This window comes from Globicephala melas, chromosome 3 (assembly GCF_963455315.2).
Source record: "Globicephala melas chromosome 3, mGloMel1.2, whole genome shotgun sequence".
Taxonomy (NCBI): Eukaryota; Metazoa; Chordata; class Mammalia; order Artiodactyla; family Delphinidae; genus Globicephala; species Globicephala melas.
The window spans coordinates 149,595,207-149,615,554 of NC_083316.1; the positions used below are offsets into that span (position 1 = coordinate 149,595,207).

The window sequence follows — 20,348 nt, forward strand, 5'->3', positions numbered from 1 at the left end:
ACATTACTTCACAGCTCTGAGCGTCCTTCTTTGCCTTCCAGAGCTCACAGACAAGAAGGGGAGACAGACCATGATCATAGAAATTTATGTGATGAAATAAGTCCTCCTACAACATTAATACGAAACATTTATACCAAAGTGTGTACCCAGTGGAGAGTACAATAAAGTGCCTGACAAACTGAAGGACAGCTCCCTAGAGGAGGTGTCTTTCATCTGGGTTTTGAGGGATGTGTAACAGTTTGTCCAGGAATCAAGACTCTCTGGGGAAAGGCATTCCAGACGAAAGCTGTACAAAGGCCAAGAGGAAGAAAACAACCTGGTACATTCTAGAAACAGTGAGTTGGTCGATGTGCCTGTATCAGGGTGTAAGGCAAAAGATGTAACGGATTGGAAGTTAAGGTCAGTATCAAAAAGCCGTGAATACCATACCAGGGAGGTTGGACTTTATCAGGAGGCAAGAACCAACTTTCACATGGGGAGTGACGTGAGCTTCAGATCTTGGTAACATCACTCTGGAGGCAGAAATTAGGTGAAGACACATGCCCCAAACATGTGAACTAAATGCAAAAAAAGAACTGCTCTTTTATCCATAAAAAGATTGTACATGACTGTTTATATCACAGCTGCTTTATTCATAATAACCAAAAACTGGAAACACTGTAAATGTCCATCAATTGGGAAATGGACACAAAAATTGTGGTCTATTCATATGAAGTGGAATTCTACACATTAGGAAAAAACAAGCTACAGCTACATCCAACAACATGGATACATCTCAGAAACATGCTGAGTGAAAGAAACCAGACACACACGCAAAAAAGCACATACTATATGATGCCATTTAGCTCAAGTTCCAGAACAGACAAAGCTAATTAGAAATAGTGCTAGGCATCTACAGAAAAGTTTTGATGTGGCGCTGGCACGTGACCGCGGCTCAGCCAATCAGATGCGCCTGCCCAGGCGGTGGAGTATCCGTTCCAGCAGCGGCTGTAGTAAGCAGTTCCAGGAGCATGAGTAACTCTTGTGTAAGCTGCAGGGTCCGACATCCGGGGTGGAGGCCGTAGGATCCTCACCACAGTGGTGCTGTGGCGTGATTTGAGCGGGGAGGGTAACTGCGGCAAGCATTGTTCAAGGAGCTGAGAATACAGTGGCAGATAAGGCAGACAGGACCACTGCCCTTATGGTGGGACATTCTAGTGCAAGAGACAGAGAAGAAACAAGTCAACAAATGAGTCAACAAGGTGATTTTGGATAGTAATAGTGCAGTAAAAGAAATAAAAGAGTGATGAGCTCCAGGGGGAGTGGGAGGGGCTACTCCTACTCAGGTGGTCAAGGAAGGCTTCTCTGAGGAGGTGATATTTGACCTGAAAGCATTCCAGGCAGCTGGACCAGCATATACAAAGCACCTGAGGTAGGAATAAGTTGGCCTGTTCAGAAGTCAGGAAGTTTAGTGATATTAACATGAAACCACAGAAATAGTACAGGACGGATCATGAGGGTCCATAGGCCATGATGGAAAGTTCAAATTTAACTGTAAATAAAACTGGTAGCCATTGAGGATTTTAAAGCGGGGCAAGAATTGATCTGATTCACATTTTCAAAAGATCAGGGGATGAATTGTTAGAGGCAAGAGTGAATGGAGATATAAAATCAGGGGAAGGGTAATATGATGGTTACTTTTATGTGTTAGCTAGGCTAGTCTAGAAAACCAGTTATTCAATTAAGCACTAATCTAGGTGCTGCTGTGAAGGCATTTTGTAGATATGGTTAACATCTGTAATCAGTTGACTTTGTATAAAGAACATTGTCCTCCATAATGTGGGTGGGCCTCACCTAAGCAGTTGAAGGCCTTAAGAGCAAAAATTGATTTGCCCAGAGAAGTTCAGCCTTTCAACACTACAGCATCAATAGGAGCTTTCAGCCTGCTGGTCTGTCCTATAAATTTCAGGCTTGCCAGCTCCCACAATCATGTGAAAAAATTCCTTAGGAAAAATAGATAGATAGATAGATAGATAGATAGATAGATAGATAGCTATAGAGATAGAGATGTATCCTATTGGTTCTGTTCTCTCAGTGAACCCTGACTAATACAAGTAGTTAACCTCTCAGTGTTTCTCTGAGGACTAGAAAAGATGTTTGTGAAAGTGTCTACTATGTGCCCAACTCACAGTGGGCACTCAATGACTGTTATTCCCCTATGTTCCTTCTCCTATAAGGCTCAGGAAGAACAGAAGTTTGATTAGGTCAGAAAAGAAAAGAAAATCCTAGAAGGAAACATACTAAAAATCTCCCAGGGAGAGAGCTGAGGAACAGCATGGAGTGTGTACATGAAGTTTTCCACACCTCTCAAATTCATGATTATGCATTTCTTTTATCATCACAAATAAATTTGCTAATTGAATCTGTAACTTAAGTTTTTCATTTAAATATTAATTTAAAAGAAACATATTAAGTCTCACGGAATTCCCTGTTCTTCCATGAGGAAACTCTCACCTTGTGATATATTCTGCAAGATCTTTGCTCAGCTCACGGAACTTTTGCTATGCTCAGAAATGTCCCCCTATCTTTGCTGACTTAAGCGTTGTTTCGTTTTTGCCATGCCCTGAACAGTTCAAAGTCCATATTAAAATGCCAGGGTTTTGCAACCTTTGTCAATGCTAGACTAGCAAGAATTCCCAAGCCCTCAGTTTCCTTATCAACAAAGGTGAAAAATACTGCTTTAGCTTCCTTGGAAGTTCTTTCTGAAAGACGTTTATTTAAAACAATGGTAGGAACACATGTGGACACCTGCTTTTTATTCTTTAAACCTTAGCTCATTTCTTCTTCCTTCATCTTCCTTCTTTTCCTTGATTTTTCAAATTTGATTTCATTCAGCTCAAATGTCACCACTTCTGTGAAGCCCCCAGTCAGTTAGAGACAGAACCCCAACTCAACAGAGCTTATGATTTAAAAAAACAAAAACAAAAACAAAAACTGTATGTGGGTGGATTTATTGGCTCTTATAACTGGAAGCCTAGGAGGTAGACCTAGCTTCAGGATTGGCTGAGCCCAGGGCCTGCAGTTATGTCATCTGAACTCTCTCTCTTGCCTTCTTTCAGCTTACTTGCAATTCTGCAAACAGGCAAAAAGAGCAGCCCTGGCAGCCCCTGATCCACATTCTCCCAGCTTAGCAACCCCTATAGGGTCAGAGGAGGGGGATGACTTCTCTTTTTCCCGGTGTCTACATATAAATTCAGAGCGGGATTCTGTTTGGCCGAGCTTGGGTCACATATCCATGGCAGTGGCAGGCGTGAGAAGATAAAAGTCCCATGACTGACAATCTGACCAGGATCAAATGAAGTGAGAGAGAGGAGATCCCCAAAAGAAACTGGGAAGCTGGGAAGGCAAAATACACACAAGAAAGAATTTTTGAAAAAGAAAGCCCCCAAGTCTCCACTTGTCTATATATCACATCTATTTATAATGTCACTTTGCAGCTCATCCCATCAAGAGATAAAGAATCTGGGCTGGTCTTGTGACTTGGTTTGACCAATAGGCTAAAGCAGAAGTGAAGGCAGCCTTGAGGATTCTCTCTCCGTAACTTTGCTGGAAAAATGAGACCTGGAACAGAGCCAAGTCAGTCCACATGTCCTAGCTGGAGACTCAGACAGTGAGAAAACCCTGCCAAGACCCACAAAGCCACCAACTAAGGAAGCCTTGCAGAGCCCAGCTCTGATCAGCAGAACCACCAGCCAACCCATAGATGCAGAAACAAAAATAACCTTTTTTTTTTTTTGTATACTCCTGAGGTTTTTTGTTGTTCTGCTATAGCATCACCGTGGCAACAGATAACGGATACACTTTGTATCTACCAGACCTCTCTCACATCACCATTCTGCGGGCAGAGCGGGGCATCCCTCCTGTGCTAACGCACTTACATCACCCAAAGTATGTTGTTGCAATGTTTATACTGAGTTGTAATCATCTATTGTAACTACTTGTTTACATATATATATATCTCCTTGACACTAAGCTCTTTGAGGGAGGAATTTTTTTAAATCTTTTTGAGCCCAACACTTGGCACAGAGTGTAGTAAAGAACAGAAACCGGTTAAACGTTCCTAGGAATTCTGAGAATGAGGAGTCCCACCAAAAAACTATCTGTAGGGCTTCCCTTGTGGCGCAGTAATTGAGAGTGCGCCTGCCGATGCAGGGGACACGGGTTTGTGCCCCGGTCCGGGAAGATCCCACATGCCGCGGAGCGGCTGGGCCCGTGAGCCGTGGCCGCTGAGCCTGCGGTTCCGGAGCCTGTGCTCCGCAACGGGAGAGGCCACAACAGTGAGAGGCCCACTTACCGCAAAAAAAAAAAAAAAAAAAAAAAAAAAAAAAAAAACTATCTGTGAAACCTACGCTGAGTGCCCAAATCCCTAGCCAGGTTGATTTTTTTTTTAGGTATCAGGGTCATTTGTTTTTCTGTCTCCGTGAATTGCATGCTTCTTGTTTTTATTTGTTTATCTATTGGATTGTTTCTCTTTTTTCTTATTAATTTGAAAACTTTTTAATATTTTCTCCGTATGTATTCTTTGCCAGATCATGTATTGAAAATATTTCCTGCCAGTCTGTGAACTCTTTCCCTTTTATTATGCTATCATTGATGAGCATGACTTTTTTAGTTTTAATGAGGTTTAACTTTTCAATCTTTCCTTTATATTCCATCCATTTTGTGTTTATTTAAGAATGCATCCTTATCCCCAGTCATAAAGATACCCTCCTATATTGTCTGCTAAAAAGTTGGGAGTTTTGTTTTTCATATTTGGGTCTTTAATGTGCCTGAAGTTCAGTTTTATATATGGTTTAAGGTAGGGGTTCAATTGCCCCAGCGTCATTTAATGAATATCTAACCTTCCCGTTCACTTAGGATGCAGCTAATAGAAGGTTTCTGTATGTGCAGGGTGTGTGTCTGGTACCTCTTATTTGCCTGCACTATTTGTTGATCCCTGCACAAACACACAACCTCTCTGTGTTCATAGGATGAGTCACTCCACCCTGCTCTTTTTCTTCAAAATAGTTTTGGCTATTTCTGGCTCTTTATTTTTCATATACATTTTACAGTCACCCTGTCAAGTTATACACCAAACTCTTATACCCACTAGAGTTGACAGAATTTTGTTTGGTATTGCATTATATTTTTAGGTTAATTTGGGGAGAATTTACGACTTTAAAAATCGAATCTTCCTATCCATGAACATGATTTAATTTCACTACTTATTAAATTTCACCTGTCTCCAAGATATACCCGGAATCCAATAATTCTCACCGCCTCTCCTGTTACCAACCTGGTGCAAGCCACCGTCATTTCTCCCCTGGTTAGCCCCGGGTAGCCTCCCTACTGGCTCCTCTGCCTCCACGTCATCTCCTCTACAGCCTATTCACACAGCAGCCAGGATGATGGTTCTTGTTTAGACATAAATCAGGTCATGGCCCTTGTACCACCTAAAATCGCCTTGTAGCCCCAGTGGTGCCAAATTCCACACTTTGGGAAACAATGGTTTGAATGAATGAATGAGAGGATGCTGACTATGTAAGACCCTGGGAACTGAGAAATGATCAAGTAAGGGGTCGGTCTCGGGGAAACCAAAATGGGAAACATGGCACGGAGCCCGCACCGCGGTGAGGGTGAACTTCGGAGTTCATGATGGAGCCAGAAGCAAAAGCGCGGGCACAGAGGATTGCGCCTGGACCAGGCGGAGGCTGCTTCCAGAGCGCAGCGACTGCGATGGCGCGTCCGGTGCCTCCCGCGCGCGGCCGCCGCCCAGCCCAGCCGGGCCTCTGGGCTCCGCACGGGGACGCGCTCTGAGGGCGCGCTCCGGACGGCGGCGGCGCGCAGGGCCGCCGTGGCGGGAGAAGCGCTTCCGGTGGCGGCGGAGGCGGCGCTGAGCGGGTCCCCAGAGCGGCGCGGGCTGTGGCCGGGGGGGAGCGGTGAGTCGTGGGCCGCGGACCCGGGTGCTGTGGGTTGGAAACGCGCAGGGAGCCTGGCGGAGGGGCGCGGGCTGGAGCGGGGGCGCGCTCCCGCGGGCCGGCTGCCAGGAGACACCGGGGCTGGGAGGTCAGAAGCCCCCTCGCCATGCCCGAGACTCCCCGTGCCAGGGGGTCCCTACACCTTGGAGACCCCTGCCATCCCAATGCCTGAGCTCCCCATCTCTAGCAGCCTGACCTCCTCCGAGCTCCCTCTGAGCCCCCGCGGTGGAGTGGGTCTCCCGGCATGGGAGGGGGCTCACCCATCCACGCCCGCACGCGCCCTGCCACGCTGTCCCCGCGGCCGCGTGACGAAACTCGCGGCGGGGAGGACACCCAAGATGGCTGCCGCGGGGACAGGCCACGGCGGGGACTGGCGCGAGCGATTGCTCGGTGGTTCGGTGGCACCGACCCCCACGCCCCTCAAGCTCCTAGCTCCTGGCTTCTCCTCCTGGCGCAGAGGGGGGCCTCGGAGATCAGAGACCACCTGGCCCCTGCCCTAGAACTCGCAATCTAGTAGGGAAGAGAAAAGCAGGTAATGGGAACAGGAGTGATCCTGCCCGGAGCTTGCATTTCCGTGCTGACCGCCTGAGCTTTCCCACTTGTCACGAGCCTCTACCCTTCTCAGAATGACAATAGACACAATGCCTACTAAGAGTTTGCAGGTGATTCAGGTCCATCTACTTTTACATTCCTCCAGCCCCATGAGGTACTTGGCCTTGCCTTCCTAATCCAGATGGGGAAGGAAACTGGGGCTCAGAGAGGTTGTGTAACCTGCCTAAAGTCACACAGTTGGTCATCTGTAGTCTCAGCTTACATGTTACTTCCTCAGAGATGCTCTCCCTTGGCTGTGTTGTTTGAAATTGCCCCTTCATGCACACATCCTCTGTTAGATTACCCCTGTGATTTTTTCCTTAAGAGAATTTGTCACCAGTTGAAATTAACTGTTTACTTGCTTGTTTGATTCTCTGCTTGTGATCAGGGCCTCTGTTTGTCTTGCTCATCTGTCTGTTCCCTGCACCAGGGAGACCCTCACTGAATATTTGTTGAGTGCCTGAATGAGAAAGCTCAGTATGAGTGACTTTAGAGCTCGGGCACTTAACCACTCCATGGGCAACTGCCTTCTGAAGCCCCATGGCATTTTGTTTTTACTTTTCCTCAGTCATAATCTCTCTTCTGCCTCATCTTCTAGATTTTTACTTGCGTGTCTCCAGCTTTTCTCTTCCTTTGCCCATCCGCAGTTTGCTGAGCTGCTTCCATGTTCCAGGCACTGTAATAGGTGCAAGGCGGGTATACAGGTAAATAAGGAGACTTTGCAGCTCTTGTGGTGCTGAACTTGCCATGTAAGAGCTGTAAGCTGAGAGGGAAATCTGGGAGGATGAGTGGAGGCTCCACCAGGAGGTTCTGGGACCTCAAGCAGCTCCTTTCTCGCCTCAGGACTGCAGTTGTCTAGTTTGCAAAAAATGATGGTGTTTGGAGAGGAGGATATATCGGTTTCTATCCAGCTCTAACATATGATTGCTTTAAGTATGTATTCAAGGCTTTGCTTGAGCAGGCAAGCATTTAAGTCCCATGGGCTTTCAGGAAAGGGGTATCTGTGCTTGCAGTTGTCAGAGAAGAAGCTGTATAGCAAGGGGTAGATGTAATTCAGGATCAGGAAAATATTTAGAATGCTTTTAATATTCTGTAAAAGTTTTATGAAATCCCATGTGGATGAGTATAGAAAGATGTTGTCAGAGGGAGGGAACCCCTTCCCCCTCCTCACTTCCTGCAGAGGAAGCTGAGAAGACAACCAGAGCAGCAGTGACCCTTAGAGCAGATCCATCATAAAACTTCTTTGCTCTCTGATGCATTAGAATGAAATATGGCATCTACATCCTACTAAGCAAGCCGTGGTTAGATGCATTCGGTTGGAGTATAACTGTGAATAGAACCAACCTTTTGTTTGAGGTTAAAGGTAAGAAATCAGCACTAAGTCATTTTTTTAAAAGGCTGACTCTTACCTAGACAGTGAAAAATTATTGTCAGAATACATATCAAACCTATACTTAATTATACAAAGTTCAAAGTTATTAAGTTTTTAGTTAACTGCTATTACTTTGTGAAATATTTTCATACCTAGTATATATAATCTGTTACTTGATTCTTTAAAGTAGGTGGGAAAATATTCAACTGAATATGTCCAAAATACTACAGTTCGGGAGTACTTTATTATTTTTACAGGCTGATACCACCATCTCAAGTAAAAACTAATAGAATTTTTTTTAAAAAATGGATAAGAACTTCACTCATCATAAGAAATTGATTAAGAAACCCAAAGTTGATCTTGAGGTTCACCAGAGTATGAACAATGATTGTATTGTTACCTGGGTGTTTTAAAGTTCATAGAAGAATGGGATCTGCCATGTGGATGGGGAGTGGAGGCAGGGAGTATGGTGGCAGGGAGACAGACAGAAGGCATTCATTCCCCATGGGTTCCTGATTCTACTACACAGGCCCCATGTCTCCATGCAGACCTGTCCCTGGAATAGAGGAGGGTATGCAACAGAAAGCCATTGCTGAGTGGAAATGCCCTTTGAAAGAATCTGCTTCTTAGCACAGGATTCAACTTTCTGATCTATAATTTTTTTTTTTTTTTTTTTTGCGGTACGCGGGCCTCTCACTGTTGTGGCCTCTCCCATTGCGGAGCACAGGCTCCGGACGCGCAGGCTCAGCGGCCATGGCTCACGGGCCCAGCCGCTCCGCAGCATGTGGGATCCTTCCGGACCGGGGCACGAACCCGCGTCCCCTGCATCGACAGGCGGACTCTCAACCACTGCGCCACCAGGGAAGCCCCTCTGATCTATAATTTGATCTCTTGTGTGGCCATGCCCATAAGAGAGAAATGCTGTGCGTGGACGACCATCGCAAAGCCAAATGAGGAAATGTGTGCCTTCAACGAACGTGACTGCCCTTTGCCAGACACATCACTTCTGGCCCCGCAAGGGTCAGAAGTGGGGTATAAAGTCAGGCCGAACTGCCTTCTTGGGCGTGGCCCTTGATTTCTCTGAGTAACTCTGCAAAGTAGGGGGAAATTTCTTAGCTGAAGTGAGAATTCAGCAGTCTAGTAACGTGTGGAACACCTGTGTCTGGCCCACAATGGGTGCTCAGCCATGTACCCCTATAGTGACTTTGATAGGGTACATCACACCTCTCTGGCCCTAACTAAATAAACCAAGAGCAACCAGACTCTTTTTCAACTCTTTCAAATGCAGTAAACAACTGCATTATGTTAGTTAAAACATAACTAACAATAAGTTTCCAGTTTAATAATTTAATTATCGTTGTTAATCTTTAGCCAGGGTTAAAGGTCTTTCTTACCAAGTCCCTGAGAAAGCACATTCCCTGCTAGTTTGTTTTCTGTGAAGTTTTGGAAAATTCTTTTTTTTTTTCCAGTAGTTAAGCATTTTCTTGGCATGTAGCTAAAAGTTTGAAATAAAGCTTATCTCAGGGAAAATCACTTTTCTTAGGCATCATCTTCAGGAAGCCAAGTGCCCTTGCATTCCCCACCCTCCCCCCACCACCAACCCCACCAATACTACCAGCCACTGTGTTTCTGTGCAGGACTTGAGCCAATGAGGGCAGGAGATTCCTTGCTTGGAGAATGACATGTTAGTAATGACCCTACCTTTGTTTAGCCCTTTACACTTAATAAAGGTCAATAAAGCCCTCTTGCACACTTCAGTTTCCTAATTCTTCCAACTGTGTCAGCCAACTCTCATCTCCATCTTACAGACGAGAAAATTGAGGTTCAGAGAGGGGAGATGACTCCCCCAGTGACATGCTTAGAAAGGAAGAGACAGAGTCAGGACTCTAATCCAGATTGCAGTGGTTCAAGTCCAGTTCTCAATTCCGTGGTTTGGCAGGGTAGGTACTCAGCAGACCAGGCTGCAGGGCAGGGAGCCTTCCTCGACAGGACCCAGCCAGCAACCAGCCTGAGTGGCCATGGAGTCATCTAAATATTTCTATTGCCCCTGAAAGAGGGTAAGAATCTTCCCTTAACTGGTAGGGCATTTGGTTATTTATCTATAGGTTTTATATCCTTTCCCACAGAGTGTTTCCCAAACTTAGCTGATCATAGGATACCCCTGGTGTATTTCTTAAGGATCACCTTCCTAGGCTCCACCCCCGCTTTCCTGAATCAGGATTTCCAGGAAGCCGCTTTCCAGGTCAGAACTACCTCCCCAAGGAGCAGGGATTCTGGAGCCAGGTAATAAAACGTCACACCCTGGCAGCACCGCTTCCTTGTAACCAAACCCTTATGAGGGTTAGATGGGGTAATATAAGGAGGGCTCTTATGATATGTGGTTATTAAACATTAGTGTTATTATTAAGCAGCATCCTAATTTTGCTGATAAAGATGCAGAAACTTGGGGCAGTGGGATAATGTGTACAAGGTCACAGAGCCGTCGGTGGAGCTGGCATTGGAACTCAGGTCTGTTGCCTCCACCAGCATAAGCCCCTAACCACTACACACCCCTGCCCTCATCACCTCCATCGGAGGATTCCAGGTTACAGGGCAGTTAGGGAGGTGCGGCTTGGAGCCAGAAATTCAAGTTCCACTAACCAACTGGTTCAGTAAAGTTATTTGGCAATGAAACTGATCACCGTTGTCTAATTGGAGCAGACTGTTTACCAGCCATGAAGGCTTGTGTGTGGTGGGAAGTGGTCCTGGGCCTCTGAGTCAGGGGGTGGTCCTCGCCCTTGCATAGCTGTGCACTGACTGTGTAACATCTAACCTAAAAGGGAGACAGTATTGCCCTCCCAGAATTGGTGATGAAGGTTGTGATATAACTTAAATAATGACTTGAAAAAAGATGGAGTTAAGTACCATTTCCAGTAGGCCTATAATGTGTAATACAATATTATGACTAGAGAATCTTTGTCATGGCACTCATTTTGGCTTTAAAAACTTATAAATTCTGTGACTGAGTTATTGTGGATGTTAAACCAGGTTTACTTCACTGAAATAATAGATATTTTTGAAAAGTGTGTACAGATTTGGATATGACAATCATTCATATCACAGTCTTCAATAAGGTTTACCCAGGTTAGTAATCTGATAACTCAGTTGAAGACTGCATGGACAGAGGTGGGTGATGTCCACCCATAATGAGCTCTATATGAGAAGGGTGTCTATAAGTACGTTTGGGGAAATTTAGGCTGTATTCATTAGAATGTGTTAGCCTTTCAGTTTATTTACTGCATGGTGGGTCTTTCCAAATCCAGGGCCAGGCCAGTGCTGGGTATAGGAGAGGCCTTCAGTGCATACTGAATGCATATATTAATTTTGTTTATGAATGAATGAATAAAGAAAACTTGGAGGAATTCATTTTGATGAGTTTTGATGAGGCTTCATGATACTATATTTACCCAAAACCCCTTAGCCAAGAGATTGAATTTTAGCAGGATTTTTTTTCCCCTCTAAGAGATTATTTCTATCCCCTTTGAGGGGTTAATTAATGTATTAACGTATATAATCTGTAAAATAATATCCTTAGGAATGACTCATTTAAATGCAATCTAATGCTATAAGTATTAATGGCCCCAGATAGCTGTCATTCTTAGTTTATTGATTTTGTCTTTCGGTAACAAAGCCTTGACTTTATTTCTTAGCATAAGTGATGTCAGTCACTACAGAAATTTTTTTTGAATCCCACTTTTTTTCTCATACAAAAAAATATTTTCATACCTTTACAATCCAAACTTTTCTTTGAAATCATTCATTTTAAAAAAAGATTCTTAAGTCAGAATTAACACCTCAGTTGGTCAAGTGTCAAAAAGCAACATTATAGGGCATCCCTGGTGGCGCAGTGGTTGAGAGTCCACCTGCCGATGCAGGGGACGCGGGTTCGTGCCCGGGTCCGGGAGGATCCCACATGCCGCGGAGCGGCTGGGCCCGTGAGCCACGGCCGCTGAGCCTGCGCATCCAGAGCCTGTGCTCCGCAACGGGAGAGGCCAGAACAGTGAGAGGCCCACGTACCGCAAAAAAAAAAAAAAAAAAAAAAAAAGCAACATTATAACTATTTAAATATACAGACACCTCCTTTCACAGGTCAGTTCCTGTTAACGCCTCTGTTCCAGAATCTTCCAGCCTCCTTTGCTTCTCTACACCCCCTATTCCATCATTTCTTCAGGTCATGGAAACTGAGTTTGTTGAACATCAGAAATCTACTGATATGATTATGTGTAAACCGTAACATTCCACAGTTGACCATCTGCAGCTATTCAACCAGCTGGTCACTGGTTAGTAAATTTCTCCTTGGGAAGCTCTTCACTTAATCAATCTGTAGCTGTGATATTTCCACCTTTCCTGTCTCTCCTGTCTCTCCTTCTATAGCCTCTAAATTTCTGAAGATATTTCCACCCTTCTGCATAACTGTCAAAGCCTCAGATAGACGTGGCAGAGAGAAGATCCTCCCACTCATCTCTTCTCAGTCTGTCCATGGCATCTTTCACTTGCATGGCTTGTTGTAAAGCTGACACACTTGCACTTCCTTGAACACATTGTTTGGTGTCCCGTGCAGTCTGTCCCTTGGAGGTGTGGCATTTTCCCTTATCTCTGCCACCCCTGAAATTGGACGATATATACATATATGTATGTATATATACATATATGTACCTTGTTCTCTGAAACTTTCTTTTGAGCCATTGTGGCTTTGCAATCATCCGCGTGGTCCCCAGTATCATTGCTAGGGCTGTACAGCAGAATGACTTACCCAGTCTACTTTGCAGAAATTCTTAGCTGAGAAGCACTTGTTCTAAACTGTCACCATACATTGTCATGAAATACTGTCAGAACTGCGTGGTCAGTGGTGCTTAAGAACTCTCTGGAAAGGTATCTGATCTTTGACCAACGTCAACCTTGGTGAGGAGACAGAGAGGAAAGTCCAGAAACCACAAGTTCAGGGATGGCTGTGCTCTTCATGCATAAACCAGACAGTGGGGAAACCAAATCCATTTCTTCCCCTACCACCCCTGGGACTTCGCTTCCTTCCCACGAAGGTGCCCGCGGTGGCCCCAGCCCCTGGCCCACTGCTCGGTACCGAGTTTGTGGGGCGGATGATCCCAAAGCGCAGACCCCGGCAGCTGGTGGGCGTCCTGGATGCTGCAGGTCGCCGACCAAGTGACCAGCCCACCAAGCCCTGGCGATGAGGCAGGTAGGAAGGTGATGTACCCCAGGGGCCCCCGCATAGCAACCAAGGCCATGGGTGTGCCTTGGCCCCGGAGGCCGCTACTGGGTCAGGAGCCCCAGCCGTGGCCCCCTGCGTCTTGGCCGGATGTGCAGAGCTGCTCCCAGGTCCACAACTGGAGGGAGACCAGTGATCCAGGGCAGCAGCGCCTGGATGCACTGTTTTTTTAGTGCAAAATAAGAAATATTTTTTTTGAAAACTGGACCCCTAATTATAGAAACTGGTTATTTTTTTAGAGTGGGAAAAAAGTGAAAACTGTTCCTGGGCTTGAAGGTTGGTGTGTGAAAATGCTTGTCTCATTGGAACATGGGAGTCCTAGTCAATAATTAAAATTTTATCTGGTTTGAGATCAGCTGTGTTTGTAAGAATGTTCATATGGTATTCCTGATTAGCCTTATGGTTTTGAAATTGGTGGGGGCAGGACAGGCGCTCAAGTCTAGTTGGTATTACTTACACCAGTATAGGGTTCTACTAAAATTCTTTTTAAAATTTTTTATTTATTTATTTTTATTGAAGTATAGTTGATTTACAATGTTGTGTTAGTTCCAGGTGTACCGTAAAGTGATTCAGAGATATATATATATATATATATATATATATATATATATATATATATATATATATATATATGTTCTTTTTCAGATTCTTTTCCCATATAGGTTATCACAAAATACCAAGTATAGTTCCCTGTGCTATACACACAGGGAACTATAGGTGTAGGTCCTTGTTGTTTATTTTATATATAGTAGTGTATACATGGTACTCCCAAACTCCTAATTTATCCCTCCCTCGCCCCCCCTCCTTTCCCCTTTGGTAACCGTAAGTTTGTTTTCTAAATGAACTTATCTACAAAATAAAATCCTTTTAAGTAGGGGAAAAGAGTGCTGAATTAGTAGCCTATTGCTATTTAGCACATTGCCACAAATGTACCTTAAAACAAAACAACTGTGTATTAGCTTACTGTTCTGAAGTCAGAAGCCAGAAGCCTAAATGGTTCTGTATTGCTTCTGGAGGCTCCAAGGGAGCATCTGTTTCCCTGCTGTTTCCAGCTTCCAGAAGCTGTGCACCTGCCTTGGCTCATGGCATCACTCCAAGCTCTGCTTGTCCCTTGTCACATCTACTTCTCTGATTCTGCCTCTCCTGCCTGCCTCTTTCTCTTATAAGGACCCTTGTGATTAACAGGCCCCCCTAGATAATCCAAGGTGGTTTCCTAGTCTCAAGAGCCTTAACTTAATCATCCCAGCAGCCACCTTTGCCGCGTAAGGTAATCGATTCAGATCCTGTGGCGGTTGGGAGGTGGACATCTTTGGGCGGGCACGATTCTGCCCACCCCAAGTCTATACGAAGTGGATCAGTATGAGCGTTCAGTGTTGGGGTCTTGGTGGGCTTGGCCTGTCGTCTGATGATAAGCCTGCTTCCTCCCTTGCCGGGAGATAAGGGGGTAGCTGTGAGTGACGTCTCAGAATCTTACTTTCCTCTTCTGTGAAACGTGCACAATATGCGTAAAGCACAGCGTTGCGAAAACTGACATAGACTCTTCTGCCACTGGCACATGGTAGGGGCTTGCACTCTTAGGAAGCATCCAGCCCAGTTCCTTGTATGCAATAGAAACTCTGAAAATGTGGGGTTTCCTTTTCCCATCTATCTCCTTTCTCTTTGCCTTTTTAAGAAGGCACACTACTCTATATAAAACAGATAAGTAACAAGGTCCTACTGTATAGTACAGGGAACTGTATTCCGTATCTTATAATAACCTATAATGGAAAAGAATCTGAAAAAGAATACAGACACACATACACACATACTTACATACATAGGTGTATATATATATATATATATATATCTGAATCACTTTGCTTTACACCAGAAACTAACGCAACATTGTAAATCAACTGTACTTCAATTAAAAACAAAAAAGAGACTTTGTGAGGCCTCCACAGCATTCTTCTCACATGTACTATGGAGGCACCAGAGGGTTAGCGTAGCGCAGAGCTTCGTGGTGTGAGTAAAGCTGTTTTTATTGAAAGGAGAAAAGGAGAGCTTCAAAGATACCAATTCTGTGCAGACATTAATTGCTGTACTTTGGCGGCGGGGGGGAGGGGAATAGCTAAAAGAGAGTAATAGAGTAGAAAGAGTAAACTGGTTGACCAGTGCTCAGGAGGTCAGTTTGGCTTTGCATCCTCGCCCACTTCCTTCTGCCACCATCACCAGGAGCACACCCTGGACAAGTTATTTCCCCCTCTGTGCCTCTGTTTCCTACATGAAGAGAACATTGGGTGGATTATTTTTAAGATCCTCTCCAGCTCTTATGCAATAGAACATCTTTATTTTATGAAGCACCATGTTGTAAAACCAGATCATGTGTTCAACAGCTTGACCTGAAGCTTGCCCTATATTTAACAAATTGGAGATGGTTGGTTATTAAGAACTACAATTCTATGAAAGCTACATTTTAATTTTTTGTTTGTGCTATTGTTATATATATTAAGTGTGAAGGGGAAATAGTGAGAATTATACTTTAAAAGGAAGATATATTGCTTGGTACTCAATTTTATGAGAAAAAAATCAGTATCAGGTATCCACTGGGAAGCACTGCAGATTGCTCAGGCCTGGGGGAAGTCATAGGCGGCACAGAGAAAGATGCAGGGAAGGAAACAGCTCCCAGCTTCATGTAGAGTCCCAGCCTGGTGCCCAGAGAGCTGGAGGTCCAGACCCAGAGCGCCTGCAGAATCACATGCCCAGCCTTATGTGAGACCTCCTAGGTCTGCATCTCTAGAACGGCGATAGTATTTGTCTTTTTCAGAAGCTCTCCAGGTGATTTCAATGCGTTCTGTTGGTTAGGAACCACCGGTCTGTGCCGGTGACCTTGCAGGAATAAACAGTGCCCCGAAGAGGGGGCATTTAATGTGCTGTGCATTCACTTCCTACTTGCCATCACCATTGCTAAGAATTTTTAGAATTTGCCAAGATAACCATCTTTGTAGCGTTCCCATTCCCTAGATGGCCCTTCAGGAGTTGTATCCCCCTCTTCACTAGCTCAAGATGGGAGTAACCAACTACCAAGGTGTTCTTCCTTTTGGCCGATGGGACTACAAGTAGTCACCTGTCCTCCAGGACACCACGCTCTGCTGAGTTCCTACCCACTGGTCACTCTTTCTCAGCCTCCTTTGCTATAACTTAGTCTTTCCTGACCTCTTAACATTGGAGGTCTCGGATCTCTTCTCTGTTTACGTTCACTTGTCTGTCGCTCTCCCATTGCCTGAGTTTCAGCCGTCTCTGCTCACAGATGAAGATCTGCAGACTAAATCTCTCCTCTGAACTCTGGACTCTCGTACGCAACTGCCTCCTGGACATCTCCACTTGGAAGTCCCCTAGGCGTCACAAACTCCATCCATCCAAACCTGAACTTGCTGTTTGATCCCTGACACCTGCTTCTCCTCCAGTCAAACATCTTAGGAGTCATGCCTTTTCTTTCTCTCACACCCCACATCCAAGAGGTCAGGAAATCCTGTTGGCTCCATCAACACAGTATCCAGAACGTCAGCACTTCTGGCCCCTCCTTGCTGCCACCTACGCCACCATCAGCCCTCTCCTGGATCCCTGCGGGAGCTTTACAATTGCTCTTCCTGCATCCACTCTGATAGCCCCACTGCGTTCTCCACACAGCAGCCAGAGACATCCTTTTCAGTTGTAAGTCCTCTGATTGGAGCCCACCAATGACTCCCATTTCCCTCAGGGTAAAATGCAAAGGCCTCACGGTGGCCACGAGGTGCCAAACAGAGTGATTCCAACTAAACCCCTCCCCATACCTCTCTGACCCCTCATCTCCTGTCTCCCTCCCTCTTCCTCTCTCCACCCCAGTTGCATGCCTTCTTGCTGTTCTTTGAAGACACCTGCTTCAGGGCCTTTGCAATGTCTGTTCCTTCTCCCTGGAATGCTGCTCCCCTGGATACGCACATGATTCAGTTCCTCACTTCTTTTTGAGCTTGCCCCATTGTTATTTTCTCCATGAGGCCTACCCCGACTGCCCTGTTTAAAAATGCAGTCTGTCCTCATGATGCTTCCCATTGTGATTCTTCCCCAAACCATTTATTACCTACTAATATAGTGGATACTTGGCTTACCTTGTTTATTGTCTGTCTAGCCTTCCATTGCCAGCACCCAACATCAGCTCCACCAAGGCAGGAATTTTTGTCTTTTGTTCACTGATTTAGCCCAAGAATCTGTCACGTGGTGGGTGCCCAGTCAGTGAACACTAAAGGTAGGAGCACTTTCTAGACCTTAAAGAAAAAACAAAGCTAAAAGTTTTGTCCTGGTCAGAATTTCATCTGTTCTGTATTTAGTATGCGATCTACTTGAGGGTAAGAATTATACCTTCTAGTGGTCCATTCAAAAACAGAAGTGAGTTAGACCAGATTGTCTGTCTTTTCTAGTTACATGATTATATGTAGCATTTATTTGGTGACGTTTAAGTATAGAAACAAATTGTGATCTATACGCCTAAGTGTAAATTCAAATTATGACCCTTGGACGAGGCCAGTGTCCTCACATTGGGGAAAATACAGAAATTGGGGGTAAGCATTTAGGAACTTTCATAACAATATGATAGAGTTCTAGTATATCTGCTGAACCTAATAATAAAAATGGGGGCTTTTGTATGTGTCCCACTTTTTTATTTCATTTTTTCAAAATTTATTTTTAATATAGTTTACAAAAGTATTGGTTCATGATGGGACCGGAAATTAGAACAACCAAAGCATGTCCTTCACCGGACATAGTTGAAGAGGCACTAATCAAATGGATACCGGGGCTGACTTAGGAAACTGGAGTAAAAAAAAAAAAAAAAAGCTTGAAACCTTCTGGACCTTTATGAATCGTCTCATAGATCTTCAGATTTTCCTCTCCTATAGTGATTTTCAACTTTTTTCTTTTTTGCTTTTTCTTCCCCCCCCCCGCCAACCCTCAAGCATTAGAACCCTCCCTTTAAATGATCATTGCCATAAAACCCAGATGTAGAGAGCAGATGAAAGCAGACCTGCTCTAGTTGACTATAAACTCAGGGGCTCAGAACCCACCTGCTTTAATCCCCTCCACTCCCTGCAGGTCACTAGCATGCCTCAGCAGAGCCCTAGGTCCCTGCACACAAGTCTAAAAACACAAGTCTGAAAACACAAGTCTGGGTGTGAATTAGAGTTTTTGTTTGACTTTTTGTATGTTTTATAAATAATACATTTGGTACATTCTTATTCAAAATTGAGACATTTCTTCATACAATGACACAGCTCTTTGAAGTGAAAATTATATCCTTACATCCCTGGACTTGACGTTCATGGCTTAGAGGTGTCCTAATTTGAAATTTAGACACTTCTCTTATCATAGCCCAGCTGACTGAAAACCAGCAGGGACAAACCTTAGTTAAACAAAGTCATGTGTATTTCAATGAGGGAGACCACACACTGGAGGAACTGGGAGTGTCTCACCAACAAAGGAAAAGATAGGTCTTTCAGAGCATCTTGGAGAATGGTGGAACTTAGGGAAGTTTAATGAAGCAATATTTTGATTGGCTCAAAGCAGGGCTGGGTGTAAAGATCTGAACTGTGAAGTAGCCCATGACCTGGAAACTACAAAGTTTCCTTGGAAACTACAGAGTTAAGAAAGACATGGAAGGGACTTCCCTGGTGGCGCACTGGTTAAGAATCCTCCTGCCAATGCAGGGGACACAAGTTCAATCAAGCCCTGGTCCGGGAAGATCCCACATGCTGTGGAGCAACTAAGCCTGTGCGCCACAACTACTGAGCCTGTGCTCTAGAGCCCGCAAGGCACAACTGCTGAGCCTGCCTTCCACAACTACTGAAGCGCATGCACGTAGAACCCATGCTTCGCAACAAAGAGAAGCCACCGCAATGAGAAGCCCACGCACCACAAGGAAGAGAAGCCCCTGCTCGCCACAACTAGAGTAAGCCCGCGTGCAGCAACGAAAACCCAACACAGCCAAAATAATAATAATAATAAATTAATTTTTTAAAAAAAGAAAAAAGACGTGGAATGTTGTGTCCAGAAACTCCCTAATCTGAAACTCTGCATCTGGGCTGGAAATCCAGGCTCCTTTTCTGTGTTAAAGTGGGATGATTCATTCTTCCTAGTATGATTTCAAACAGCAAAGTTTCTGACAGTCTGTGATTGTGGAGAACAGGGTTTCTCAATGAGATAAGAAAGCAGTGGTCACCCAAAGAAGGGGGTTGTTAGGACACCTTTTAGCTTCAGTGTGACCTTGGGAGAAATATGGTTTCCTATTAGCTTTGCAGCTGACTTTATCTGTGTTTGTCATCCCAGCCTGCTTTATGAATAATGGGGCTGATTTTTACTTTCTTACTCTCAACTGACCAGCTGTTTTACATATACTAGATTCCTCACATCTCTGGGCCTAACATGCTTGATTTTGATCCAGTGGGCCATGAAATGTGTTAATTTGAGATTCTGGTAAAGTTCAAATGGCAGGCGTCTGCACCTGACATCTTAACAGACCTATGATCTAGTGAAGCTCTGAAAAATAACTTCATGAAAAATACCTGGAAAAGAAAGCCACTATAAGAACCAATATTAGAAATATAGAAAGAGGAAAGAGGTGTGAGAAAGCAATGGTTTGAAGCCTTTATAGTGATAAGATCCTTTGACCTGCTAATATCACATAGAGAGATCTAGTTGAAGGAAGTCACCAGTTATGAGGAAAAAAATTAATAGACAAGGATACAGCATTATTTTTCATGGTGAAAAACTGAAAATAACATAAAGGTTGAAGGTGTTGCTAAATACCTGAAATGAATATTTAGTGCCATAGGGAGTGCTCGTGAAATAAGTACAGCAGGAAACAGTCAAGATATTAAAATATAGAGTATGATATCAACTTTATTTTTTTAGTTAGAGGATAATATGTATAGAAAATGTCTGCAAGGAAATATATCAAAACATCAACAATGGTTATTTCAGCATGGCTAAATTATAGCAGATTTTGTTTCTTTATTTTCTACAATAAGCTTATATTATTCAAAATACTACAATAAGCACGTATTACAGCAATACAAAGCAGCTCTAAAAATAAGCGTATATTACTCAGCGAAAGAAA

The 20,348-nt window shown here is 44.3% G+C and overlaps 1 protein-coding gene and 1 pseudogene across 5 annotated transcripts in view; one reads left to right on the top strand and one right to left on the bottom strand.

Moving 5' to 3' along the window:
* Nucleotides 1-5,811: 5,811 nt before the first annotated feature.
* SFXN1 (sideroflexin 1) overlaps nucleotides 5,812-20,348 on the top strand; it is a 46,565-nt gene continuing 32,028 nt past the window's right edge. For 2 of the 5 annotated variants that reach the window (XM_060296621.1, XM_030829893.2), the window contains exons 1-2: nucleotides 5,837-5,957; nucleotides 7,186-7,291. The gene's annotated coding sequence lies outside the window, so the exon portion shown is untranslated. Of the gene's footprint in view, nucleotides 5,958-7,185; nucleotides 7,292-20,348 lie in introns of all 5 variants that reach the window. The other 3 variants (XM_060296625.1, XM_060296624.1, XM_060296623.1) reach the window with 3 other exon arrangements.
* Nucleotides 12,171-12,626, bottom strand: LOC132597036 (nuclear transcription factor Y subunit beta-like; annotated as a pseudogene).